Here is an 18,561-nt window from a genome sequence, read left to right on the forward strand (position 1 = left end):
ATGTGGGAGAGAAAAGCTTGTTTATCATCAGAATTTGCCATCATTTGTTGTTTATTATCATTTATACGTCATCCTGGTGCAATTAAATGACCAGTAATTATTTAACTGATAATTAGAAAGCAGAAAAGGAGGCTGAAAAAGCATATAGCAAAAATATGGAAAGTATTTCAAATTTGGATCATACGTCTGGCAGTTAGAATCTCGTTTTATTATTTATCATCGTTATTCTTAGCTCTATATCATGTTGGTGGGATTAAATTTTATCGTTTAAATAAATGATATAATAATTAGCGTAAAATAAGCGAAAGATATTTTTTCAAACAGTTACGGCACTGATTATTCTTACGATTGTTTGATAATGCAGGGAAGAAATTCGTTTATCGTCATTTATCGTAGTTATTTCTTAGTTATGATGTCCTGTGGTGCAAGGAAATCATTTATAGCGATTTATTTTATAACCAGAAGGCAGAGAAAGCAGTATGGAATAAAAACAAAGTTTTTTTTAGGAAATGATGGTGAAATGGTGTGGAATGTGGGTGAGAAAAGCTTATCATTGGAATTTGCCTTCATTTGTTGTTTACTGTCATTTATACGCCATCCTAGTGCTATGAAATGACCAGTAATTATTTAACTGATAATTAGAAAGCAGAAAAGGGGTGAACAAGTAGCATAAATAAAAAAATGGAAGGTATTTCAAATTTGGATCATACGTCTGGCAGTTAGAATCTCGCAATTATCATCGTTATTGTTAGCTATATGTCTTGGTGGTAGGATTAAATAACCAATAATTATTAAACTGATTATTAGAATTATTAAACTGATTATTTGAAAGCAGAAAAAGTAGCATAAAAGAAGAATATAGCGTTGTTCTTCTCAAATTAGGATCGTACTTCTGGCAGTTAGAATCTCGCTTTTATCATCATTATTCTTAGCTAATATGTGATGATGGTGGGATTAAATAACGAGTAATTATTTAAATAATTATAAAGCAGAAATAAAGGTATTTAAAAAGAATATGGCTTTTTTTTTTTTCTCAAATTTTAATCGTACGTCTGGCAGATCAATATTGCCGGAGGCTGTGGAACGCTGCCGGCGCCTCAGTCCCTCCTCTACTCTAGGCGAGGGGGGACGATGCGTCGTGACTCGCTTTGTAAGGTAAGTTTTTCTAAGTTTTTGCTTGCTATATTATATACTCATATGAAAAAGTTAATATAGAACTTTTTAATGATATTGAGATTAGAATTAAATAAGTGGAGGGGTATTTTGAGTTTTTTTTGCGAATTATGCGGGTTTTGTTACGATTTCCAATATGGCGTATACCTCTTGAATTCTCAGTTCGATTTTCCTCCCTTTTCTTCCCTTTTGACATTTTTTAATTTTGAAGAGCACCATGGTAGTCTAGAAATTAATTTAGGATATATTTGACGCCCCTAGTATGAATAAATAACTTAAGAATGAAATAAGATTTATAATGATCGTTAGGGTCCGTAGCGCCTTGTCGGTAGCGATTTTTGTATTTACACCAGTATTTTGTGCCATTTTGTATTTTCACAAGTAATTTTTGCATAGTTAAAGGCTTATACCCCAAAGAGGTTATGTAATGCAGAGTAAATCGCTAAATAAAAGTTGCTAGATGCCATTCACACCTAAGGTCCGTAGAGATGTTTTATTCTGGCCATCAGTTTTTGAAGTCAGGATTTTTCATAGATTATAGTTTATGTATAGGCTTTCTGTATTTTCATTTTTATGGATATTTTAAGATTGCATTTTTCTGGGGAGGCCTCTTTAGGATGTATTTTATATTTGCTCTTTTTATCTCTTTTGACTCAGACTTATACCTAGTTTTTCAGGATTTTTCAGATTAGTGTTTTTAATTTTCATTTTCGAGATTGCATTTTTCTGGAGAGGCCTTTTCAGCATGGATTTTTTTTGCCTTGCACTTTTTTTAATCGGTTTTTTGACTCAAATCTATTTTTTTTTTTGAAGTCAGGAATTTTCATAGATTTTGAATTTCTGTATTCATTTTTTTATGGATATTTTGAGATAGTTTTCTGGAGAGGCCCTTTCAGCATGGATTATTTTGAGATTGGCATTTTTTAATCAGTTTTTTGACTCATTTTTACCGTTTTTTTAAAGTCAGGATTTTTCATAGGATAAAGTATGTTTTTAATTAGTATTTTTATTTTTGAGATTGCATTTGTCTGGATGCCTCTTTAGCATGGATTTTTTTTTTAGATCTGCACTTTTTTGAACAAGTTTTCTTGACTGATATCTACCTATTGTTTTTTGAAGTCAGGATTTTTCATAGATTTTAGTATGGTATGTTTTGAATTTGTTTTTTTCGATTATGGACATTTTGAGAGTATTTTTCTGGAGAGGCCTTTTCAGCATGGATTTTGAGATTTGCATTTTTTCATGCCTGGATTGTGCACATGATTATTTTAGAACAGACATTTTGAAATTGCACTTTTCGTGTCTGGGTTATTTATAGCAATTTTTTTCGTTTGATATTTTGGTTTGCACTTCATTTTAATTATTTTCAGAACCACATTTTTTTAATGGGTATTTTTAGATTTGTACTGGTTGCATTTTTTTTTTTTTTTTTTAGATTTTGCACTTTTCATAGGGATATTTCTGAGATTGGCACTTTTTTCATGTTTTGTTTCTGATGGATTTGAGAGTTGCGCTTTTAATGTCATTTTTTAATGGATATTGAAATGTAACATTATTTTTTTGTCTGGAATTCAAGTTTAAGATCAGAAATATTTTTGATTTAACATGGACGGCCCAAAATAATACAAGGTTGACTGGCATTTTCATTTATTCATTTTTTTACTCAAAGAATGTAACCTAACCTTTAACATAAAATTAACTTGCGACGAAAGTACCATAAATATTTTGATTTAATGTAGACAGAATGTACAAGGTTGACTGTGGCATTTTCTTTAATATTTTTTTACTTGAAGATAACAGCCTAACCTTTGACTTAAAAATGGAATAAAAATACCATAGAAGTGTCGTACAGAACAGTGGTTAGGAACACAAAATGGGTGATTTTTTAATGACTAGGGCTATGGCATATTCATCAATCTTTTTTTACTCTATAACCTAACCATTGACTTGAATAACTTGCGACAAAAGTGCAATAGAACAGTTGTAAGGAAGTGATTGGAACACAAATCAGAATTTTTAAGACTATGGTATATTCAATTTTTTTTTTTTTTTTTTGAAGATTACCTAACCAAACCTTTGACTTAAGAATAATTTACAAAGAAACTGACATAGAACTGTCATAAGTTGAAATGTCTTAAAATGAGTCCAATTTTTAAAGACTGGTACATCCAGATTATTTTTACTTGATAACTTAACCTAACCTTTGACGTAAGAATAATTTACGACCAAAGTGACAGAACTGTCGTAAATTGAAATAGAATATGGATCTGATATTTTAAAACTATGGTATATTCATTTTTTTTGAAGAGAACCTAACCCTTAAGAATAATTTACAACGAAAATACCATAGTGTCATAAACAGTGGTTAGGAATACAAAATGAGTGATTTTTTAAAGACTAGACCTATGCCATATTGGTCAAATTTTTGTAACTATAACCTAACCTAACCTTTGACTTAAAATTTAAATACCTTGCTACAAAAGTGCTGTAGAACAGTTGTAAGGAAGTGATTGGAACATGAATCAGAATTTTTAAAGATTATGGTATATTCAGATTTATTTTACTTGAAGATAACCTAACGTAACTTTTGACTTAAGAATAATTTACAACTAAAGTGAGAGAACCGTCATAAGTTGAAATGTAGTGTGATTATTTTTACTCGAAGATAACCTAACCAAACTTTTGATTTAAGAATAATTTACAATGAAAGTGCCAGAGAAGTCATAAATTGAAATATTGTTAAATGATTTTTTTTTTTTATAGCTTAGATTTGTCCTCAACCCAAGCAAAATATTCACATAACTCCTCTTAATCTAACCCAAAATTTCCCAATAATCAGTTATATAAGAGCAATAAATCACTTAAAACTAAATATTTGTATGTCAGAATAAACATGTTAAGTGGTTATTATAAGAGATTTATTTCCTCACAACCCAAGCTACTTTCACCTATCAGCTCTTCTAACCTAAAATTCCCCTAAAATCAGTTATGAGAGCAATAAATACTTAAACCTAAATATTTGTATGTCAGAATAATTGTATGCTTTATAAAAGCAGCCATTGGAGAGATTTATTGTCACAACCAAAGCAAAAGAGTTTCACATACCTCCACTTAATCTAACCTAAAATTCCCCTAAAAATCAGTTGTATGAGAGCAATAAATCACTTAAACCTAAATTTGTCAGAATAATCGTATGGTTTATAAAAGTGGCTATATAAAACTGATTTATTTCCTCACAACCAGAGCAAAATGTTCACATACCTCCACTTAATCTAACTCAAAATTCCCCTAAAATCAGTTGTATGAGGGCAATAAATACACCCAAATATTTCAGAATAATTGTATGGTTTATAGAAGTGGCTGAGATTCATTTCCTCACAACCAAAGTATATTAGATTCACATAACTTCCCTTAATGTAACCCAATATTGTCCTAAAATCAGTTGTATAATGAATACTGAAACCTAAATATTTGTCAGTCGTATTTTTGAAGGTGACCATATGAAAGATTTTTCCTCTCAACCAAAGCAAAATAGATTAACATACCCCCTCTTAATCTAACCCAAAATTCCCCTGATATCAGTTATATGAGCAATAAATCACTTAAACCTAAATATTTGCATGTCAGAATAATCGTATGGTTTATAAAAGTGGCTATATGAAACTCATTTATTTCCTCACAACCAAAGCATATTAGATTTAACATAGGTTCCCTTAATCTAACCCAAAATTCCCCTAAAATCAGTTAGAGCAATAAATCACAAACCTAAAAATTTCTTGGTCCAAATAATTGTATTGTTAAAAGCGGCTGTATATGAAATACACTTAAATACTTTAATACACCACAGTACGCTTAAATACTTGAATACACCCAATTACACTTAAATACCTGAATACACCCAAATACTTATATTCCAATACTTAAATACAGTAGAAATCCATTAAAATATCCATATACTGTATTCATTATTTATAAACAATACAGTAGTGTTTAGAAGGCGAGAGACTATCACAAGTTATGGAACCTCCCTAATACCTCATCCTTAGCTATTTATTTTTAGATATGGCTGGGATGGTGGGATGGAGTGGAGAGGTATGAGACTAAATAAGAGTGTATGTGAGGTGGAGGGGGAGGCCAAGGATGAGGTGGGGGGATGGAGTGGAGAGGTATATGAGAGAGGGGGGTGTGAGCTGGATGGAGAGCAGTGAAATGGCAGGGGACAGGGTGACATGGAGGTGATTTGTTTGTGGCCACCCATTGAGAATATGGTGTCTGGTGATAGATACAGAAGTAGATCGAGTGTTTCAACAATCAGTCAGCACTAGAATGATGCTAGTCACGAAGAAGTGCTATGGAAAGAAGTATCATTCACAATAATGATACGCATTTTAGTTACAATAATCGTACGCATGTTAGTTACAATAATCGTACACATTTTATAGTTACAATTATTGTACGCATTTTGTAGTCACATTTATCGTACGCATTTTATAGTTGCAATCATACGCAATTTATAGTTAATCGTACGCGTTTTATAGTTAAAATAATTCCAACGAGGATGAGATGGAGGGATGGAGAGGTATACGAGAGGGGGGTGTGAGTTGAGAGCAGGGCAGTGAAGTGGTGGGGGACAGGGCGACGTGGAGGTGATTTGTGGCCACCCTGTACGGGATTAAGGCGTCTGGCAATAGATGGATGGAATAATCTCATTTATCAGCCCACTAAAACCTGTATAAAAAAGTTAAGGTGGATGTGGATATGGGAAAAACATTATTTTTATTACAGTATTATTATTATTACAATATATCCCATGAAGTTAGGTGTTGGATAGACTATGTATTTTTTAGTTAGAGATGGTTCTTGTGCTGATTTTTTATTACAATTTTTTTCTTTTACTGTAGATAATTTGGTGGTGATGATGACGATGATGGTTTTTTTCTCCCTTCCAGCGTAGTCCCGGGGCACACCAAGGCGGGTGTGGGTGCGGGGCCTCTCACCCTTGCGTTTATCCTTGGGGCGGGGCTGGGCATTCCCCCGACAAGGCCGACCTCGGCTGGCTTCCCGAAAGTTGTATGACCTGCGGACTAGACCGGAGGAGGAGAAGGAGGGGTCTGTCCAATGCAGCGGTGGCTAGTACGGGGCGTAGTTGACGCGGTAGTTGGGGTCCCTGGTTTCCGCAGAGAGGCCCCGAGGACACACAACGTCCGACTCGGCCCCTGGTACGTACACTCGTTCCCTCTCACCCCACCTAAGCCCTCCTCTGCCTGTCAACCTGCCCTTTCTCCGCCCCCCAGTCTGATTTTATGCTATGAAGTGCTTGAATTAGCGAGGTGTGAGAGCCTACATCCACCTCATTCAATCCAAGATGTCGGCATAGCCGCACATGCGCGCGTAGATGCATGTATACGCGTGCATGGATGTGTGCACTTTCACATGTACACATCATGCGATAAAATCAACAGGGGCGTGTGGAGATTGGGCGGTGCGACACTCTACGGCCGGAGAGTTTAATTTCTTTCTTCAACCACCTTCCTTTTTTTTTTCCTAAGTCTTTTCGTGGTCTGTTATATATACAAATTTTCCCTCCATCTATGTCACCCTGTCGCTCTGTCAGTCTGTCTATTGCTTTCCCTACTACGTCTACCTGAAATAACCCGTTCTCTCCTTGTGGTGTGGTTTTAGATAAGGGTCGGGTGGGGGGAGGGGGGTGGGGGTATAGTTATTAGGCTTATGGGGAAATGGGATAGGACTGGCTCAGATATAGATAAAATTTAGATAGATACACTGGTCTTGTGGAGTTCTGGGTTTGCGGTCTTGGTTGCTTCGGTCTCAGGTCTCAAGCCATCGGTCTACAGTCTACATCTACAGCTTCATCTACTGGTATACACATGTTGGTAAATGGTATATACATTAAGGTGAGTATGCTTTTACCAGTACAGTATACTTCCCTTATGTTTCTTGGTACTATCATTATATTTTTAAGTATTTTTATTACAGTATACTCTATTTCCTTTCAGTATACTGGTTATTTTTGCAGTATACCCTTTACTACAGAATACTTTTTTCACTACAGTATACTTGTCATATTTCCACTACAGTATACTTGTCATATTTCCACTACAGTATACTTGTCATATTTCCACTACAGTATACTTATATTTTCACTACGGTATACTTATATTTCCACTACAGTATACAGTACTTGTATTTTCATTATAGTATACTCCTTATATTTTTCATTTCAGTATACCCATATTTTCATCAGTATACAAAGTCTGTATATACCTATGGTAAACTTATGTAACCTGTATTTATGGTATGCTAACTACAGTAAATTATTTGATATACTTCTGCTAAAAGGTATACTGTATCTTGCAGTATACCAGCTGAGTACTGTAATTTTAAGTATTTTGAGTACAGTAATTACTGTCATGTACAAAGCTTTGAGTACTGTAATAAGTATTTTGAGTTTATGTACTAAATTTTTGAGTACTGGTAAAAAGTACTGTTTTTGAGTACTGTAATTTTAAGTATTTTGAGTTAATCTATGTACTAAATATTTGAGTACTGTTAAGAACTAAATTTTTGAGTACTGTTAAAAAGTACTAAGTTTTCTATTTCTGCTGTATGTACTATATTTTTGAGTACTGTGAAAAAATGCTTAAGTTTTGAGTACTATTGGAAAGTACAAATATTGAGTACAGTTAAAAAGTACTTATATTTTGAGTAAAAAAAGTACTATATATTAATGTACTATATTTTGAGTACTGTCACTTATGTACAAAATTGAGTACTGTAATATTGTACTGGTATAAGCAACTCTTATAATTTTAAGTAACATAAATCCAAATTATCGTAAAGTAACATTATTATTATTATTATTATTATTACTTTGCTGTTTACAGTAGAGAAAAATTGCCTCGTAAGTTCAAATTTCTATCAATAATTTGGATTTAATTATAAATTAATATAATAAGAATTATATAGAGAATAGTAATAGGATGGTCAAGTTAGGCACCATTACATAGTTGTGGTGTCAGGAATAGTCATAGTGAAAGAAGGATAGTCAGTAGTCATGATATAGGCACCATGCATAGTTGTGGTGTCAGAATAGTGAAGGATAGTCATGAATAGTTACAATAAGGCACCATACATAGTTGTCAGGATAGTGAAGGATAGTCAGAAAAGGCACCATACATAGTTATGGTTCCATAAAATAGTACAGAGAGGATAGTTACAGAAGTGGATAGTTAAGAATAGTTACAATAGGCACCATACATAGTTGTGGTGTCATAAAATAGTAGAGAGGATAGAGGATAGTCAAGAGGAGTTACAGAATAGTCGATAGGCACCATACATAGTTGTGGTGTCAAAATAGTACGGAAAGGAGAAGGATAGTCAAGGAGAGTTACAAAATAGTCAAGATAGGCACCATACATAGTTATGGTGTCAAAATAGTACAGAGAGGATGGAGGATAGTCAAGAAGTTACAGAATAGTCACAATAGATACCTTACATAGTTGTCGTTAAATGGTCAATAGTAGTCGTGATAGCCCCAGAATAGTCAGGGTACAGGCACTATCATAGGTACAGTTGGACTGCCATTACAAGGAGGCTTTTGTGATGGCGGAACAACTGTATTGTCAATGGTTTGCTGTATTCGTTTTGTATTTACAGGAAGAAGACGACGGCTGCGACAAAGCCTGGGTACAAAGCTGGAGAGGGGTAGAGCGGGGGGATTTTTGGAGACTGGGTGAGTGTTACTGTCCACTCACTTGATCGTTTTTTTATTTATTTTATTTTAAGGAAAATTACTTTGTAACATTCACTTATTTGATTTTTTTAGGGAAAATTGTACAGTAATATGTTGCCATCCTCTCGTATAATGTAGCTATTTCATTTTTTGAGTGAAAATTGAGGCATGTAACTGTCCACTCATTTGATGTCATTTCATATACTTAGAGGGAAAATTGACTACCATCCACTCATATAATGTTGTTTTTGAGAAATGATAATTTGTAACCATCCACTCAAAACTATCTACTCATTTAATGTACCTATGTCTAAGGGAAGGTAATAATTGACTTAAATGAAAGATGATGACAGTGATAATGATGATGATGATAATAATTTTTCTTCATTACAGCATAGGGGTCCCAGACGTTGCAGTACGCCCAGGAAAAAAAGTCAGTCAAGCCCAAGAGTGTCGATACTGGAAATCTTCTTTGTCTCATGAATGCCCAAGAATTGTGGGGTTCATGGAGGGGGCGCAGGAAGCCTAGGAGTGTCGACGATGAACTCTGGGATTGGGCAAGGCTGCAACGAGAGGAATTCCCTGTGGATTTTTGGGGAAGTTCCTGTACCTGGGACCTTGTTTGTGGCTGGTTTTTTGAAGGTAGGTTGATTGGCGTACGCTTATTCGTAGCTAAGAATAGTTTGTTGTAGCTAAGAAAATTGTACTTTATGCATAGCTAAGAGAATTTATATACTTTTTTATACCTAAGAGACTCTATAAATTTTTTTCATAGTTAAGAATATATACAGTAGTCCCTCCACTATCCGACATAATAGAGCCAAAGGCACGTCCGGAAAGTGGTCCTGTCTGGATAGTGGGCACCAGTCTCCTGGACTGGTACTTATGGACCCTAACCCAGCCTACCTTTGAAAGCCACCTAAATAACTCCCTACCGGACATGCATAGCACCCACTTAAACCTATTTAAGACCCTATTCTCACCAATTATGGACATCTATCTATCTATTGCCAGACGCCTCAATCCCGTTTGGGGTGGGCACAAACAAATTGCCTCCAAGTCGCCCTGTCCCTCGCCATTTCACTGCCCTGCTCCCAACTCACACCCCCCTCTCTCATATACCTCTCCACCCCATCCCTCCATCTCATCCTCGGCCTCCCCCTCCCTCTTCCCCCCTCCACTTCACTCACATACTCTCTTTGTCAGTCTTTCACCCTCCATCCTCTCCACATGGTCATAAAGCATGAAATAAATGAAAAGGAACCAAAGAATGAGGAATTAGAAGTGGCTGTACCTCAGCCAGGGTACTTACATCACGTTTGTGGCTGCCTTTCTAAGGTTTTGGCAGTGGTGAAAATGCTCTTGAAGCACGTACAGTAATCCAGTGTTGTGCTGCACGTATTTCTTTGCACTGTGAGTTATAATTATTTAACACTGCACATTGTTCTTAACTGCAGTTCTAACCGCCAGTTGAAACTGCCAGTTTGCACTCCACAGTTGATCCTTTGCACTCTAAGTTCAAGTTTCTTGACACTTCACAACACTGTAAATTCCCATGTGGTCTAGAGGAGAGGTATTGCAGTATATTCACTTTATTCACAAAAAACGAGCACATGTGGCTTCCAGTGCGATAAGCATCTATTCACAATCGAAGTTAGGGAGTAACTGTTGATGTCGGAGAAACAGAGTTGCCAGATCGCAACGGTCACATTACCAATCTCCTCAACTTTCATTACCAAATTTAACTTTTCATTACCAAACTCGTAAAGCTAGCATTTACTCTTTACTCATATGTACAAGTGGAAATACATGTAATCACTCTCCGTATAATTAACAGCATGTTGATTATTTTCATGCTATGTAGGGTAGCAGATTAGAGAGAGCAAACAATCCACCATCTCCATCCTGTGTATCCTCATACGTGTGAAAAATCCATTTGGTAATGCATTATTCTGATTCATTACCAAACGACTTTTTCATTACCAAATTGGCCCACATTTGGTAATGAAAAACAAGAAACGGCAACTCTGACAGGGAAGGGGGAAGAGGGGAGGAAGGAAGGGGTGAAGGGGCCATGGTGTAAGCAGCTGTTTGGTGCCGTGCGGCAATTTCAAATTACGGATGGGAAAAAATTTGATTTGGGGGGGATTTTTTTCTTTTTTTGGCCATTTTTCGGTTCTGATTGTCCAGGCTCACAATGTCTGGTAAGTGGGGATGTCCAGAAAGTGGGCGTCTGGAAAGTACGGGATTACTGTATACAGTACTCAATTCGTAACTAAGATTTTATACTTCATTCGTAGCTAAAAGAATTTCTGTGCTCGATTTGTATCTAAGAAAAATATACTTCATAGCTAAAAGAATTTGTAGTTTATTTGTGGCTAAGAAATTTATTTGGTTCATAGCAAGAAAAATTATACTTTATTCATAGCTAAGAAAATTCATATACTGGGTTCGTAGCTAAGAATATTTATATAGTTAAGATGTGGTTGAAAAGATTAGGAGAAATACACTGAGGTGGTTTGGACATGTGGAGAGGATGGAGAATGAAAGACTGACTAAGAGGGTGTATGTAGGTGAGGTGGAGGGAGGGGTAGACCGAGGATGAGGTGGAGGGATGGAGTTGAGAGGTATATGAGGGAGGGGTGGGTGAGTTGGGGGGAGGGGAGTCAAATGGTGGGTGACAGAGTGACTTGGAGGCGTTTTGTCTGCGGCCACCCTTTGCGGGATTAGGGCGTCGGGCTATAGATAGATAGAAGATTTTACTCATTTCATATTTGTCTAGGCCTAAAATTTGTAATTTGCACTTTTTCATGCTTTGAAAAAAAAAAAAAAAAAATTCACTGCAACTTGGCCAAAAAAAAAAAAAAAAAAAAAAAAAAAAAAAAAAAAAATTGAACTCATCCTGTACAGAATTATTAGTTAAAAAGAATTCTTGATTCATAGTATAGATTTTTTTTTTTGCTTCAGAAAAATTGCTATATACCTTTTTTTGCACAAACATTGGCTATACTCCTTTCGCTCTAACTTGGCCAAAATTAGGTGACGGCAGTGTTGTAGGTGATAATTATTGTAGAATTAGATGATGATTAATTTCCTGATTTTCCTTTTAGGTCAGCATATATTGTATCATCAATTCTAGTGTTAGTTTTTTCCTCTTTTTCCTTTTATTGTAGCATTAATTGTATTGTAAGTTAATGTTGGTTTTTCCTTTCAGTGTGGCCTCAGGTGCGGGGCCGCCCAACCCTCGCGTGATCCGAGGGGCGTGGCCAGACACCCTTGCTCCATTTCAACCCCATAGCTGGCTGCCCAAAGACTGTATGACCTGGGACTAAAGGGTGGAGAAGGAGGGAGGCTGTAGGTGCGGTTAGTCAATCCAGCGGCGGTCGGGTAGCGGAGTTCGGGTGGTGGAGTCTCGAAGACTGAGTCACGCGGGGCACTCCCAATAGTCCTGTAGGCCCGCCACTTCGCCAGCCAGCGCCAGTCGTTGGAGCGTCTGTGGGGGATAAACAAGGTGGGTTTTATGACCACTTTACCCCTACTATAGCCGCAGCACATGACTGAGGTTATCATTCCCTGGCAATGGACTATTGAAAAGTGCGTCCCCATTTCCTGTATAATGAGACGTATGTGATTCATGTATGATATATTCACGGCAACGTACAATTGAAAAGTGCGTCCCCATTTCTTGTATAATGAGATGCATGTGATTTGTGTATAATATACTCATGGCATCGTATGATTGAAAAGCGCATCCTCATTCCTTGTATAATGAGACGCATGTGATTCGTGTATAATAATATTCGTATATAATATATTCATACTTAATAATTATTGTGTAATATGATATGAAATCGGACGCACTTTTGAATGGTAGGTTGCCGGAGTACGATAATAACCTGAGTCGTGTGCTGTGACCATATACTCTTTTCACCTCTACTTGGTTCAGGGGAGGTTAGAATGAAGAGTTGAGAGGTGGTTTGGCCATGTGGAGAGGATGGAAGAGACTGACGAGGAGAGTGAGAGTGAGGTGGAGTGGGGAAGATGGAGGCCAAGGATGAGATGGAGTGGAGAGGTATATGAGACGGGGGTGTGAGCTGGGGGCAGGGATGTGAAATGGCAGGGGACATGGTGACTTGTTTGTGGCCACCCCTTATGGGATTAAGGCGTCTGGCAATAGATAAATAGATAATAGTGAATATACAGTATATTAATTTGGTTCTGTATTAATCCATCCATCAATTTTCTTTCAATTTTCAAACTTTTTTTTTTTTTTTTTTAACCTGATTACCAAAAAAAAAAAAATCTATGGTAAATATATGGAGGGTGAAAGACTGACGAAGAGAGTGTATGTGAGTGAGGTGGAGGGTGGAAGAGGGAGGGGGAGACCGAGGATGAGATGGAGGGATGGGGTGGAGAGGTATATGAGAGAGGGGGGTGTGAGTTGGGAGCAGGGTAGTGAAATGGCGGGGGACAGGGCGACTTGGAGGCGATTTGTTTGTGGCCACCCCAAACGGGATTGAGGCGTCTGGCAATAGATAGATAGATATATATATATTATTTTTTTTTTTTAAGGCATATACTGTATACTGTGTAATGATTTTTTTATATATGTACAATTTTGTTTTATTTTTTGGTTTTCAGGGAGGTGGAAAAACCTGCCCCAAAAAAGTATATTGGAAGCAGCACATCTCTTGCAACTGAAAAATAGGTCTGTTTACCGCAGGCCCTGACAGTACTTGCAACACTATATGGTGAGTGATTTATTCTTATCCACTCACTTGATGTAGTTCTGCTTTAGGTGTCTGCCCTTTCCTCCCTTCCTTCCTCTTCTGTCAGTTTTTCCTTCATTCTTTCCTCTTCCTTCTGCCCATGGGTGACTTTACACTCCTTGTCTTTCCTTCATTCTTTCCTCTTCCTTCTGCCTGTGGGTGACTTTACACTCACTCTTCTGTCTTTCCTTCATTCTTTCCTCTTCCTTCTGCCCATGGGTGACATTACACTCCCTCTTTTCTTTCCTTCATTCTTTCCTCTTCCTTCTGCCTATGGGTGACTTTACACTCCCTCTTCTTTCTTTCCTTCATTCTTTCCTCTTCCTTCTGCCTGTGGGTGACTTTACACTCCCTTTTCTGTCTTTCCTTCCTTCATTCTTTCCTCTTCCTTCTGCCTGTGGGTGATTTTACACTCCCTCTTCTTTCCTTCCTTCATTCTTTCCTCATCCTTCTGCCTGTGGGTGACTCTACACTCCCTCTTCTGTCTTTCTTTCCTTCATTCTTTCTTCTTCCTACTGCCTGTGGGTGACTCTACACTGACAAGCCAGATGGTATACAGTAGACAGATATTTGGTGGTTCAGTGGTGAGTTTTACCTCTGCCAACGAAGTTGGTGGAGGTAGTAGTAGTAGTAGTAGTAGTTGTTCCCTAGGCAGTCTGGCCAAACAGCCCCGAGTCCCTTAGGAAGGCCATGGCCGAGACCGGGCTTTCCCACAGAGCTCTCAGAAAGTGTATGTTGTGTTGTTGGCGTAGGTGATTGTGTGCAATGCAGTCTTCCATAATGTGCTTAATAGTATGGGGTGCTGTGTTCCATCCTGGACAGGCATCAGCGACTGAGTCATCCAGCCTCTTCTGGTAGCTTAAGAGGGCTGGATGGTGCCCACATCTCAGCCTGGCCAGGTGGACCCTGTCCTCACAAGGAAGATAGGATTCAGAAGGGTGGATGTCTGGAGGCCGTGCATGCACCTGTGTGTTGTCTTTAAGTGACTGAATGGAGCGGTGAGTGATCTGTGTGTGGATGTGCTTCTGGAAGCTGGTCTGAGGGGGGAGAGATGACAATATTTGTGTATGGTATCGTGTGCTGGGTGTTGTTCTGATGTTCCTTGGTGTGGGTGGATGTGCTGCCATGTACTGTAGTGGATGTTGTGGGTTTGTGGAGGCTGCAGCAAGAAACTGGGTGCCTCTCATGTCTAGTGATCCTTGACTTTGAGGACTTTGGTTTCTTGATGTAGGTGGTCTGTGGGTGTAGTAGCTGTGCAGCCTGTGATTATTTTTCGGGCCTTGTTCTGTATGGTCTGTAGAGTGTTGTAGTGTGTTTTGGTCAGGTTAGAAGCCCAGGCAGGGCTTGCATAATTCATCACTGAATGTATGTATTGTTTGTATACTGTGGTGGTGGTTTCTTTGTTGTGTCCGAATGTTGTATGGGCAAGTGACCTCAAAGCATTGAGTCTTGGTGTTATTTTATTTTCAATGTTTGTGATGTGCTGTTTGAATGACATTGATGTATTGTATGTTACACCAAGGATTTTGTGTGTGTGTGTGTGTGTGTGTGTGTGTGTGTGGTAGTGGAGTGTTGTTTATGGTGAGGTGTGGGATGTGACTGTGTTCTGCTGTCCAGTTTGTGAGAAGAGTAACTGTAGATTTGGCTGGGGCTATTTTGAGCCTGTTTGTGGTGAACCATTCGTGTAGTGTGTTGAGGTAAGGTTGAATGATGTGTGCAGCTGTGTTTGAGTTTTGGTGTGTACATGTAAGTGTTATATATTCTGCATAGGAAGCTATGTGTATCTGTGGTGTGTGGGGTGTGAGTATGTTGTGCATGTATAGATCAAAGAGTGTAGGGGACAAAACAGATCCTTGGGGGATGCCGTTTGTGAAGTTTCTGATGTTAGAAGACTGACCGGCAAATGTTACATGTGCACATCTGCCTGCTAAGTAGTTTGCCAGTCATCTTTTTGTGTTATTGTGCATGTTTGTGTTGAGTGTTTTGTTTGTGAGGTTGTGGTAGGGGATGGCATCAAAAGCTTTGCTAATGTCTAGTATGACTAGTAGTGTTCTATGTGGTGGCCTAGCTGAATTCATGCCATCGAAAACTCTGTGTAAGGTCTGCAAGAAGGGTGTTTGTGGAGTGTAGTGGCCTAAAGCCATGTTGTGACTGGGCTAGGGGAATGTGAGGTGTGACTAGTTATAGTATCAGTCGTTCAGTGACTTTTAGAGGGGGTGCAGAGGAGTGTGATGGGGCGATGTGAGGAGGGTAACGTGGGGTCTTTGTTGGGTTTAGGGATAGTGATGATATTGCCATGCTTCCAGATGTTGGGTATTATGTTGTGTGAGTAGCTGTAGTTTGATATGTTGGTGAGTGCTTGTATGCCTTGTGGTCCTAGGTGTTTAAGGTGAATGTTGCTTATGTTGTTTGGTCCACAGGCAGATGAGTGCTTGAGGTTGTTAATGATGTGCTTCGTCTGGTTGTAAGTGAAAGGTGCGTAGTCTGGGTCTGTGGGGAACTGTCTCTTTCGTCTGATGATACATTGGTCTTCCGGATGGGGGGTTAGATGGCTGACTTGTGAAAAGTGATTGATGAGAGTGTTTGCTTGTTTGTTTGAGGGTATGGTGTCTGTTGTTGATGGCAGCATGTGATTGTGTGGTGTTGCTGTTGGAAAGTGTGATGCTGTTTAGTGTTTTGTAGAGTTTGCTGATGTTTGTTTTGTGGTCAGGTGTTTGGAGGTAATTTTTCCAGTTTAGTGTTTGCTGTTCTGATATTTTACTGTTTGAGTGTTGAGTTCTTGTATTTGTTGTATGGTGTCTTGTGTATGGGGTGTTGGGGAGTGTCGCAGTGTGTCCCGTTGTCTGATGAGGCCTTGAATTTCTGGTGTGAAGTTGAGGTTTTCTCTTTCTGTTGCCTCTAGGGATGTCTTTTGTCTGCGTTTTGTATGATTGTATTGAAAGTGTGCACAGCGGTGATGATGTTTGTAATGGGTGTACTATTTAGTGTTTTGAATGGGTGTACTGTTTAGTGTTTCAAAATGTTGTTCTGTTTCAGTTACAAAGGCCTCCCAGTTGGCTCTTATAATTAGTGTGTGTGTGTTTGTGGCCAGCTGGGGTGATTCTGGTTTTGGTAGTGATGATTGGGAGGTGATCAGAACCTAAGGTTTTGACCACTCTCCAGGATGTAGTGGGAGCGAGGTTTGGGGAGCAGAAGGTGATGTCTGGAGATGATGGGAGGAAGAGGGCTTGGTGTGGGATATGGGTATGTTGGTCTAGACTGTTTAGTATGAAAAGATGATCTGTCTGGGATTGTAGTACCAGCCCTCTGTCTGTCAGGGTTGTTGACATGCCAGGCCGACGACTTGGCGTTGAAATCACCACCCAGGATGATGTTGGGTATGTTAGTGATGTGGTGTATCTGTGGAGAGTAATTGTGTGGTACTGTGGGGGACGATTGGGGGGGAATGTATGTGTTAGCAATTGTTGTGTGTGATTTGTTACCAGTGCATATTTTAATTGATTGTATTTCTGTTGTGGTGTCATGTGGGGGGAGAAGTGACTGTGTGTGTGCACTGGTATCTGCAAAGTTGATGGATTTGTGTACCAGGGTGATGAGTCCACCGCCACCACCGTCGGCCCGGTCTTGTCGAATGGTGGTGAAGTTATGAAATGTCGGTTATGAAAAGTTGGTGGAGGTTATGTGTACACCTGTGTTTGTGTTTTTGTCCACACAAGCTTCAAAAGTTCTCAATGAATTTCAGTACAATTTTGTGGAAGGGTGGGTCATGGGTAAAAAAGGATTAAATTTGGGGGCAGATCCAGATCTAAATCAGGATCCTGCAGTGGCATTGATGGAGGTGTGCATTCTGTGTGCCTTGTCCTTTATATATAGTGGTATCTTGTTTGGACTGATCCATGCAAACTTCACCTTTTTCTAATATTTTGCCTTTTTAGAAGGTAATGCAAACTTAACAACATTTTTGCAGCATTAATTCTTGAACTACTACTTCTTCAGAAAAATGATTGTATTGCTGTCCATGAAGTTTATCTTCGGTGTGAAGCTTTGTTGCACCTAACAATTCTGTTTTGTTGTATTTTTTGCTTTGTTGTTTTTAGGTGCAATGAGAAACATAGGTTTATTACCCTTTTCGGTGTCTATACCATCCATCCATCCATCCTATCCTACGTTGCCCCATGAGGAGCGTAGGAGCCTGTACCCGGAGTAAAAAATAATCTGTTCTGGAGCTACCGGAGCAGGCAGGTCCTGTCTCTTGGTTTGGCTCCAAAGGGTAACTGTCACATACCACCTGACAGCAGAATGAATGCCATAACTTAAAAAAATGCCGAAAAGTTAAATGAGAAAAAAAGTCGTTTGATCGTAGCCTGGCACCAAATCATTGTTGGGCAATTCTACATACGTCAAAAACTACAAAAATTAGTCTGTTACTTTTTACCCGTTTTTTTTTTACCCGGCTTGGTAATATGGTAAATATTAAGTATTTTCTATTGCTGCCTTACACGCAACACACTGCTAATTTTTCTCTTCAGTAATAAATTAGAGAATTCCACATTCGCCTTCATTTTTTTTTTTTAAAGTAAAATATATAGTTCCATTGCTACCTAAATAACTTTATTTGATGTTTTCCAGATTTTGGAAAAGTAAATACCGGTATGTTGAAAGATTTTTTATTGTAATTTTTTGCATAAAGAATTGTGTATATTTGTGATTTATTATGACCACTACCACCATCACCACCACCACATCCTGCCACAATCACCATCACCACAACCACCTACCTCCACCACCACCACCTCCTCCTCCTGCTCTTCCTCCTCCTCCTCCCCCCCCACCACCTCCACCTCCTCCCTCCCTCCCTCCTACCAC

At 38.5% G+C, this 18,561-nt stretch overlaps 2 long non-coding RNA genes across 2 annotated transcripts; both read left to right on the plus strand.

The window, feature by feature from the left end:
* Window positions 1–1,112: 1,112 nt before the first annotated feature.
* LOC145398623 (uncharacterized) lies at window positions 1,113–9,359 on the plus strand. Its single transcript, XR_013897165.1, has 4 exons — window positions 1,113–1,155; window positions 6,123–6,392; window positions 8,851–8,926; window positions 9,320–9,359. It is a non-coding gene; the product is annotated as an uncharacterized LOC145398623 (long non-coding RNA).
* Window positions 9,360–9,411: 52 nt separating this feature from the next.
* Window positions 9,412–12,300, plus strand: LOC145398624 (uncharacterized). The gene is made up of 2 exons (XR_013897166.1): window positions 9,412–9,568; window positions 12,141–12,300. It is a non-coding gene; the product is annotated as an uncharacterized LOC145398624 (long non-coding RNA).
* Window positions 12,301–18,561: the final 6,261 nt, after the last annotated feature.

This window comes from Coenobita brevimanus, chromosome 46 (genome assembly GCF_032717465.1).
Source record: "Coenobita brevimanus isolate Jiangsu-jjx chromosome 46, ASM3271746v2, whole genome shotgun sequence".
Taxonomy (NCBI): Eukaryota; Metazoa; Arthropoda; class Malacostraca; order Decapoda; family Coenobitidae; genus Coenobita; species Coenobita brevimanus.